Genomic DNA, 9980 nt, shown 5'->3' on the forward strand with positions numbered 1-9980 from the left:
TGATTAAAGAGTGATTTTGACTATTTAATAGTTCTGTGTTTTTTCTAGTTGACATCTTAATAATCCTAAGTATCTTCAGACACTATACTTTAAATACTTTAAGGGTCTCACTGATACCTGCGATGTCTTAATGATCACTTTCCCATGTAGGAATATGATCATTTTAACCTAACTGAATCCCATGATATTTCACTTTTTTTTTGCTTTCCTTTTTAATGCTTGAGTTTTGTATTTTATCAGCAAAATACCTTGAAGTCCTTTACTTCATTAAATAAATATTTTCCCACCTTTTGGGGGAAGATATCCAATTTCACTAGGCATATAACTCCTGGTTATAATCCTTGATAACTTGCCTTATATCATATGCCATATACCATATTGAATGAGTCTTTATTATAAAAGAAGTTAGGTTCTGTGTGATCCTAACATTGGCTTCATGATAATCAAACTGCTTTCTCTTCTTTTTTTTTCCTAAGTGTATACAGTAATTTATCCTTGACCTGTGAGTTCTGGAGTTTGACTAAATTTCTGGAAGTTATTATTTTGGGATTTCAATCAGGGAATGATTGGTAGAGCATTTAAATTTATGTTTCCTTTCTTATTCAAGAATATCAGGGTCTTTTTCTCTGATAATTTCTTGCAATATTGTGTCTGAGCTTTTTTATTTATTATTAATTTTAGGTATAATATTTTTTAGATTATTTTTCCTGCATTTGTTACCCTTACTGGTTACTTTTAAAATGAAATTAAAAACAAAATTTTATTTCATTTCTTCAGTGTATTGAATATGTTTTATTTTTCCTACTGTTTTATGGGATTGAATTTCCTTTTGCTCAATTATAATTTTAGGAAATTATTTTCCTTATTTAGCTTTTATTCATACTCTTCAATTTGTCCAATTTTATTTAATAGTAAATTGTTTTCTTCAGTTCTCTTTTTAAAAATATATTTTGCCAAGCTGTTGATAATTTCTCTAATTTTTCCTCTATTTTTCTTATGCCTCTATTATTTCATTTTTAATTCCTTGAGCTCTTCTGGTATTTCTCTTTGGGCATAACATTCTTCTAGACTTCTTTTGAAACTCCCAATTTTTCTATTTTGGCAATGTCGTCCTCTTCTCAGCTTGAATTTTGATCACCCCTATCTTTAAACCAACTTGCAAATGTCCATTTTTCTTCATCTTTTTCTTATATATATATATATATATATATATATATATAATGGTAGTCTCTCAGTGACCAAGAATGACAATTGTCTTTGTGCATTATCATCTATTGATGTACCCTCATGTGCCTTTGAAGTCCAAAGGCTGAGGTGCAAAGTTTGTGGCACATGGGGCATGGGAAGCCAGGTGCGGTTGTGGCCTGGTGTCAGCGTTCACGTGCAGTGGCAAGACTTCGACTTCGCTCATCTTCAAAGGTGGTGGCTGTAAACCTCAAATTTCCTTAGACTTATAATTGTTGAAAATTTCACCATTGGGATATTTCATACTTGGAAAATTTCTTACTGATAGTCTATTGGAATGGGAACTCCATTGGCATGGGAGGTTCCTTCTCTTCCCTTCTTAAGATTACTTTAGGACAGAAACCCTTTGCTGAACAATGGAAAGGACTTTGACCTATGCTTAAGCATAGAACAGGAATTTCTTTGAGTCTTGATTGATTTAGAATTGATACAATGGAGATACTTGGAATAAATCTCCACCCTATTCAGTCCTAATAGGATTGAGTAAGGGCTGCAGCCTAGATCAAAATTTAATTATTCCAATCTCTACCATACTCAAGTTAACAGGATTTAGAAAGGGCTGTAGCAAAGGAGTATAGATTTAATCATTTGAAAATATGACCTTCAACAGACATGTGCAAAAGCCAGAAACCTCTGGGCGGTCCTGGGTTAAGCGAGAGCCTCCATTGACAGGGAAATTGATGAAGAGTGATTGGTAGATGTGAGGACTGAGGGGAGGCAACTTGGATGGTGTCCTTAAAGATAGGAGGGTCTGGAGACTCAGGGGAGAGGATTGAGTTTTTGGTCGGTGTGGTTCCTGGGCTCTGAGGAAGCTTGCTCTGAAGGAAGCTGAAGGTGGGGGCCTCTGAGACTGTTTCTCCATTTTGGACACGTGAGTAATAGGGACTGATCTCTTTTCTTTGCCCCAGCTATCTAAGGGCTTGGGCCTTTTGGCCCAGCCTAAACAGAAGGGGTATTTAAGCCCTATTCCCTTCTCTCCCCTTTCTCTCTCTATATATATCTCTAATTCCTTTCTTGCTCCTATTGTAATTAAACTCCAAAAAAGGCTGACGGCTGACTTGAGTTTTTCATTTAGGAATTACATAGCTGATTCCTTGGCGACCTTAAATTAATATATATCAGTCTTTTAAAGTGATTCCCTTGTAACATGGCGGCATGGTTAATGTGGGTTCACCAGCTGCTTCTGTCAGAGGCAGCAAGTTCTAGTTGCTTTGGTGTAATTCCAGCCCACTTCAAGTTTGACTTTAGCTGATCCTTGAATCTTTTCTTTGGTCGACCTTGTTTCCTGAGTCCAGCTGACAGTTCACCATAGAATACCTGTCTTGGTATTCACTGTGGGTCCATGTGGATGATGTGTCCAGACCATTGTAGCTGGGTTTTGAGGATTATTACTTCTATGCTGGTGGAGTTGGCTCTGTCGAGAACTTCCTGGTTGGCGATTCGGTAGTGCCATCAGATCCTCATGATTGGCTGGAGGGAGCATTGGTGGAATTGCTCCAACTGCTTCATGTGCTTCTGGTACAGTGTCCATGTCTCTCAATCATACAGAAGGGAGCTGAGGACCACTGCATTGTATACTTTGAGCTTCATCGCAGTGCTTACACTGCTGTGTTGGAGGACTTTGCAGTGCAGTCGCCCGAGTACCTGGCTGGCCTTTTGGATCCTGGCATTGATCTCATGGTCTAGGGACCCATCGTTAGTGATGGTGCTGCCCAGGTACTTGAAAGTGTTGACATTAGAAAGCTGCGTGCCTTCGATTGTAATGCATGGCTGGTTCGTTGGCCTCCCTGATGCAAGTTGGAACAGCACCTCTGTTTTGCTGAGGCTGATACTCAGGCCAAACAATTTTGTTGTGGTGGAGAACCTGTCCACAATGGTTTGAAGATGATTTTCTTGGTGGGCCATGAGAGCACAGTCATCTGCAAAGAGAGCTTCCAGGATGAATCTCTCTGTTGTCTTTGTCTTTGTTTTTGCAGTCAGGTCTCTATTGTCTTTGTTTTTGTAATCCTGTCTATCTGGTGAAGTTCAGCTCTTTTCTTGGAATGGAGGAACTATTTTACCTTCATTCCTTATGAACTGAGTACACTGTAATGACCTGTATTCTGCTTCTCAAGTGCCAGATCCTCAGGGGTTCTCTTGGTGCCAAGTGAGCTGGATTACTCCTCACCATGTACTGGTCTGTTACTCTTTTTTTCTGATTTCCATAAATTTGATAAGTGCTTAAGAACTCCAATCCACTCTGTTTTTGTTGTTGTTGTTGTTGTTGTTGTTGAGGATTAGGCTGGAAAGCTCTTTAGCATGTGTTTCTTCTACTGCCACTTCTCTTCTCCAATCTTAAATCAGTCCTTCTTTTATCTCTACTTTTTCAGGGACTGAATTATTGCTCATGTCTGTCTTTTTTTTTTTTTTGTTTTGCCACTCCAGAAATTTTTTAGGAATTTTTGTTATTGTTGTTCTTTGTATTGTTGTTTGAAGTGGGTTTGAGTGAGCTTGATTGTTCCCTACTCTACCAACTTGACTTCCAAAGCTGAAAGTTCAACATCTATTTTCACAAAATACATCCTCTGTGTGTTTCAGGGGAGTGTAATGCAGTATTTAACTCATCATACTTCTGAAGTAAAGGCATGAGTTCAGTATTATTTAAATTCATCTGCAAGAAGTAACTTCATTTCAAGTACATTTTGTCTGACCCTTGCATTGGATTGCTAGAGCAATAAATAAATATTTAAAATTTCATATTGGAATAGAAATTATTAATAAAGAAAGGAGGAATCTGTAGCTATTATTATCTGAACTTGTTCCTTTCATGTAAAATCAAGGTAACATCAAAGGATTAATTTTAAAAGTACTAAGTTCTCCTTAGAAAGATCATTCATTTCAAAGGATTTTGCAATGAATTATTCCACTTAATATTGTTAAATGTTTGAGCAATACATAGTGATCTTTCTAAAATTGAAGAAAAAAATTGTTTTATTTGAAAGTTCCTGAGTGATGCATACTAGAAAATGAAATAATTTTAAAAATTGCAGCAGTAAGGTATAGGTAAAATCCAGAGATCTCAAGGATATTGCCTATTCACTTTGATTAAACAAGAGATAGAAGAGGAAAATGAAATGGGTGTCCAAAAGAGTTTTATTCTGATGTGTTAACACATAATAATAGTAGGAAATTTGGCTTACTTCTACCCTAATCTTGTATTATTTGGAAATACCATACATAGTCAGATCTTTTTTTATTGACTATAAAAAGTGACATCTTTTGGAAAACAAAATAACAAATAACATTTTCATTTGATATTGCCTTATGCTGATGGACCTCTGAGTTTCCAAATCCACAAAATTCTAAGTATTAATCAACACAACCATTCCATTTTCAGTGGGCCTTAAATATTTATTCCCACTTTCAAATTGCTCCAGCATAGAAAATAAAAAAAGTAGACTTCAAGACAACTAGAGACAAATAGAATTTTAAATCAAATAGGAAAGATATAGCCAGGCAAATATCCATCATATGGAATGTTTTACTATTTTTTAAGAGAGGGCATATTCTAAAGAGTCACATGATACATTTCAGTGATAAATTTTTTTTTTCAGAAAGAATAATGTAGACAGATATTTGAATAAATGAATTTATGGCTGGTAGCTACAAATAATAATCTGTCACCTATAAATATTATGTAGAAACAAAATCTCCTCTAGTATAAATAAAGCTGTAGAGTTCTTACTTTTTATTCACCTCAATTTCAAATTGGATCATATACGTGCTATCTTGTATTTTGTTACTTCCAATGTTTTTACTTAATATTTACTAAAAATAATTTAATCTCATGCAATGCTTTCTTATGTTCTGTCATTAGAAAGTACAATGCATGCTGAAGGTAAGTTTTCATTAGAATTCTTTTCAGATTACATTTTTATTTCATATAATTAATGCATTGAATAAATATAAGGGAGGCAGAAAAATATGGAGGAAATTCTATCCTCATTTTTACCTAATTGTGGTTATTGTTCATTCATTATATGAAACCTTTACACATGGTCATTTACTTTTGTATTGTTTTATATTCAAGTTATTAACAAAAATAATAACTAAAAGACAGCAAACCTAAAGCTATTCATTTTGGGAGCACCTCATATTTAGGCAAATATTGCATTTACTGCAAGCCAACCTTCTCATCTTATGATAATTATCCTTGTATCACAAGTCTTTTTATCACTGCTCAAAGTCACCCACAAAAAAGTAATACAATTACAAAATACAACCCCTCATAATCTTAAATATACATAGTATATAAATTTGGCAATAAAACAAAGGCAATATACTAATAACACCAATAGCAATAACCAGTATTTTTATGTCTTTGTCTTATTTTGTTTTGTTTCTGGCATATATACATAATTCAAAAGAATTTGATCTCTTGTTCAGGGCTATTAAATATTTCTCAAATAATATGAAAATGGTTATTTCCATTTTTTTATGGCTGTTGCAAATACATGTGCATTACATAAATTTTACCATGAACAATGCATTAATTATATATATATATATATATATATATATATACATATATATATATATTGCAGAATAAATTTTTAAACCTATTTCCCTCAAATTTCTATGTGCACTTGAGAAAACAATTAGAGTTCAGGAATCTTATGGTATTTGGTGACTCCATGACATCAAAGGTATGGATCGTTTAACAAAAATATAGACTATTATTTCTACAAAATTTAAAGCTGATGTTATTGATCTACCACAACCAAAAATTACTTGGAAGACATTCTTATGGAGATAAATATATAACCATAGGCTAGCATGGGCTCAGATATGTGCACAATCTTGGAAATATGTAGAAAAAAAGACCTATTTTTCAGACCTCTCAAGTACTAGATGATGAGAAGAAATGAGATTTTTTTTTCTTTTTTGGCATTGCTCCCACTAGTCCCTTTCTAACAATCTCATCACATTCAATATGATCATCACCATTTTTAGAAATAGACTGGCTGTGAAGCAATATTGAATATCTCTCTGTGACATTTCAATGCAATAGGTCAGCGTGGAAAAGAAGTTTACTTTTATGTAGATGTGGATAGAAGATATGATTTTGTTACCTGGGAGATAATGCCGAGAATCCAAGTATATTTGGAATTTCAATCATCCAGCTGTCTTTACTTGTGTGAGAAGCTATTTTTGAATTGTTTCTGCTGACATGGATTCCAATATTCTAGCTTCCAAGCTCTTTGAACTAAATTCAATAAGAGTGAACAGAAACCACAGGTTTTCAAATATCAAGGAAATCTAAGCCTTTGTCTAGCCAATATCCAGAAAGTTTTATTTTTTAATTACCATTTTATCATATGTATGGATTAATTAATGATAAAGTATATTATGTAGACACCTAAATAACTTTTTTATATTGGAATTATCTCTAATAATCTATGATCTACAACTTAAAGTATTGCAAATACATTTAAAAGATACAAATTAAAACAAGTGCTCCAGTTGGATCTTTGTTAACATATTTTAAATCAAAAACCTCTGAGGCTCCAGGACACCTGAATTAAATAATATTATCTTTGGGAACAGATAGTATTTCAACATGTTACAAATGATTAATTCTGATGTAGTTAATTTCTGATTTTGTTTTGATATATTGCTGTTGTTTTTGTTTTGTTTGTTCTTTCAAATCAGGAATTGCTTCAGGTCATTGAAGCCACTAAGATGACTTGAGCTTCCTTTCCTATAAGATAAGTAGCATCTATAAAGGAGTTTTAAGTACTTATTCAACTATATCCTTCTAGAATTTTAAGGTAGAATCTCATTTACCTAAAAGTAGAAATGTAATTCCATTTCTTTTTTTAAATACTGCCAATTCTTCTATTTATAGATTATATTTAGGTTCCACTGAAGTGTATAACCAAATAATCAAGAACAGACATAACATATAGCTGTGGTTTTTCAAGGGTCCTTTGTATCCCTTCAAAAAACAAAACATGTAAATAAATAGGATTTAATCCACATATCTTAATTAATTTAATGTATGGCTTTATTCTCTATTTTTAAAATGCAAATATCCCATAGGAATACTAACTCTTCCATTTAGCATAACTGAGTTTAACAGAGGTTTACTTTTTTGTCTTTGTTCTGTTTGATTTGGATTTTGTGAAGAGACATGTCATATGGCTGCTCAAAGAGTTGAATTTGGGATGAGATTAGGGAGATATAGTGAAAGAACCAGAAGTTAAAAAAATAGCTCAGAGTTCCATTATTAGGGTAAAAATAAAATCAGGATTAGAGTAACTTCATTATTTTTCAAATCATTTTCCCCAATTCACACAAAACTTTTGTGTCTTCAAGGTTGATCCCATCTCCACAGAAATATAGTCATATGATCTTTATTGAAATAACAGATTTACAACAAATTTGGTGGTAACTAGATGCCTCAGTGAATTGAGAGACAGGTCTAGAGATAAAATGTCCTGGGTTTGAATTTGACCTCAGACACATTGGTTAAGGCCTTACCACTCTTTTGTCTTACAGCCAATAAATAATATTAATTCTAAGACAGAAGGTAAGGGTTTAAAAATAAAAACAAAACAATGGAACCATGTAGAAAATAGAATATTTATTAAAAGAACTTGAATGGAAGTGTCCAGAAACCCAGGAATTCTGGGAAAACAAAAATGAATTCCCAGTAGCAGACATAATTTTATAAAAGTGTTTCCCTAGAGGGAGTACACTTAGGGAAAGGTGTATAACTTTTGATATAAAGTTGTTGTGGACAGTTAGTATTTGATATAAAGGTTATGCATAATTTCTCATTTCCCCAAGGAAAATATAATTTATTTTTCCTAAAGTTCTGTTACTCAACCCTGAAAAGAGGAAAAATTTTTTTCAGGGATTATATCATATTTATGGAGTTTCTTAGGTTGAATTCTACTCAGTTCCTCCTGACTTCGAGTTTAATGCTTTCTGGTGTATAAATTAACTGCTTCATGATAAATAGACTATATTTTAATTGGGGAGAATCCCAAAACTAAGCCTTTCAGAATCATGATTCCATTCAGCCCCTGAAATTCCAGGAAGATTCCAGACCTGACCAGGAAACAAATACTCCACATGCATGGCTTCTTCAGGTTATATACAAATCATCCCCTCTCATACTGTCATTAGGCAAAGAAATGTGAATTCTGTAGGCCCTGCTGGCCTAAAAGTCTTGTTATTAATATTTTATTTTGATTCCTTTATTTTTTCCTAACTCAGTTCCATAATTTCCTTCTCTAGAATTTTTCAGGTTCTTCTGAGAGTTTCAAATTTGCAATTTAATTTTTATATTTATTTTATTTAATCAGTTACTTTTAAAAAATTGGAAAAAGTCAATATTTGTTCCTTTGTTATTAAATTCAACAAAATGTAGAATAAAGCCCATTCTTATAAGGAAGATTAGAAACTGTTTCACCATCAGTATATGCATATGAGTTGAAAGAAGAGAGAATCTGAAATTTTCAACCTTATAGTTTTTAAAATATCAATTTAAATTCTATTCCAATTTTTAAAAATAAAAATAAACAAATAAATAAAAATGGTCCAAATAACCATGACTATCAGGATTCCAGAATTGATATGAAAAACATCAATTGGATCCTTGAGGCAATGGCAAATATTTTCTCAATGTCTATGATCCAAACCATAAATCTTAACTGTGAAGATGATGATTTTAGGTGATCTATCAGTTCCTGAAATTATCACTGCTAAGGCAGAAAATGTCTGTCTTCATTGACAATCTCTCCATGGAAATTAAATGAGTAGAGATAAAACTTTACTACTTAAATTTAAAGCTACATAATAGTCCTCTCTATTAGTAAATTTATTTTCTTTAAGTGGATTTTTTTTTGTAAATTATATACAATTGTGAAAAAGTTAAATAATGGAGGGAAGTAAGGAGAGGAGGGGTAAGGAAAGTAACATCAGGGAGGGGAAAGCAAGGAGATTGACTAAAAGCAAAACACCAGAGGGATGGGAAAGGATAAAAGGAGAAAGATCAGGATTAAAGAAGGGAGACAAAATGGATGGGTAATCATAACTGTGAATGTGAATGGGATAAGCTCACCATAAAACCCAAGTGGATATCAGAATGTATTAAATGCCAGAATCCTATCATATATTGTCTACAAGAAACACACATGAGGCAGGTAGAAACACACAGGGTAAAGTTAAGAGTCTAGAGAAGGATCTATTGGGCTGCAACTAAGAGAAAGAAGGCAGGAGCATCAATCATGATCGCAGACAAATTTAAAATAAAAATAGGTTTAATTAAGAGAGACAAGAAGTAAATGTAATTACATCTTGATAAAAGGTAATACAAATAATGAAGAAATATCACTACTCAATATATATGCACCAAATGATATATTTCCATATTTTAAAGGAGAAATTAAAGTAGCTTAAGGAGGAAATAGATAATAAAGCCACACTAGTGGGGGACCTCAATCATTACCTATCAGAAATAGATAAATTGAACCAAAAAAAAGAAGAAAAGAAAAGAAAAGAAAGAAAGAAGGGAAGTGAATGAAATGTTTGAAAAACTGGAGTTAAAAGATGCCTGGAGAAAATTGAATATGGATAGGAAATGAATATACCTTCTTTTCTTCAAAACATGATACACATACAAAGGATGACCATGTATGAGGGTATAAAAACATCACAAAAATCCAGAGAAGCAGAAATAAGAAGTA

The sequence above is a fragment of the Monodelphis domestica genome, chromosome 3 (genome assembly GCF_027887165.1).
Source record: "Monodelphis domestica isolate mMonDom1 chromosome 3, mMonDom1.pri, whole genome shotgun sequence".
Lineage (NCBI taxonomy): Eukaryota > Metazoa > Chordata > Mammalia > Didelphimorphia > Didelphidae > Monodelphis > Monodelphis domestica.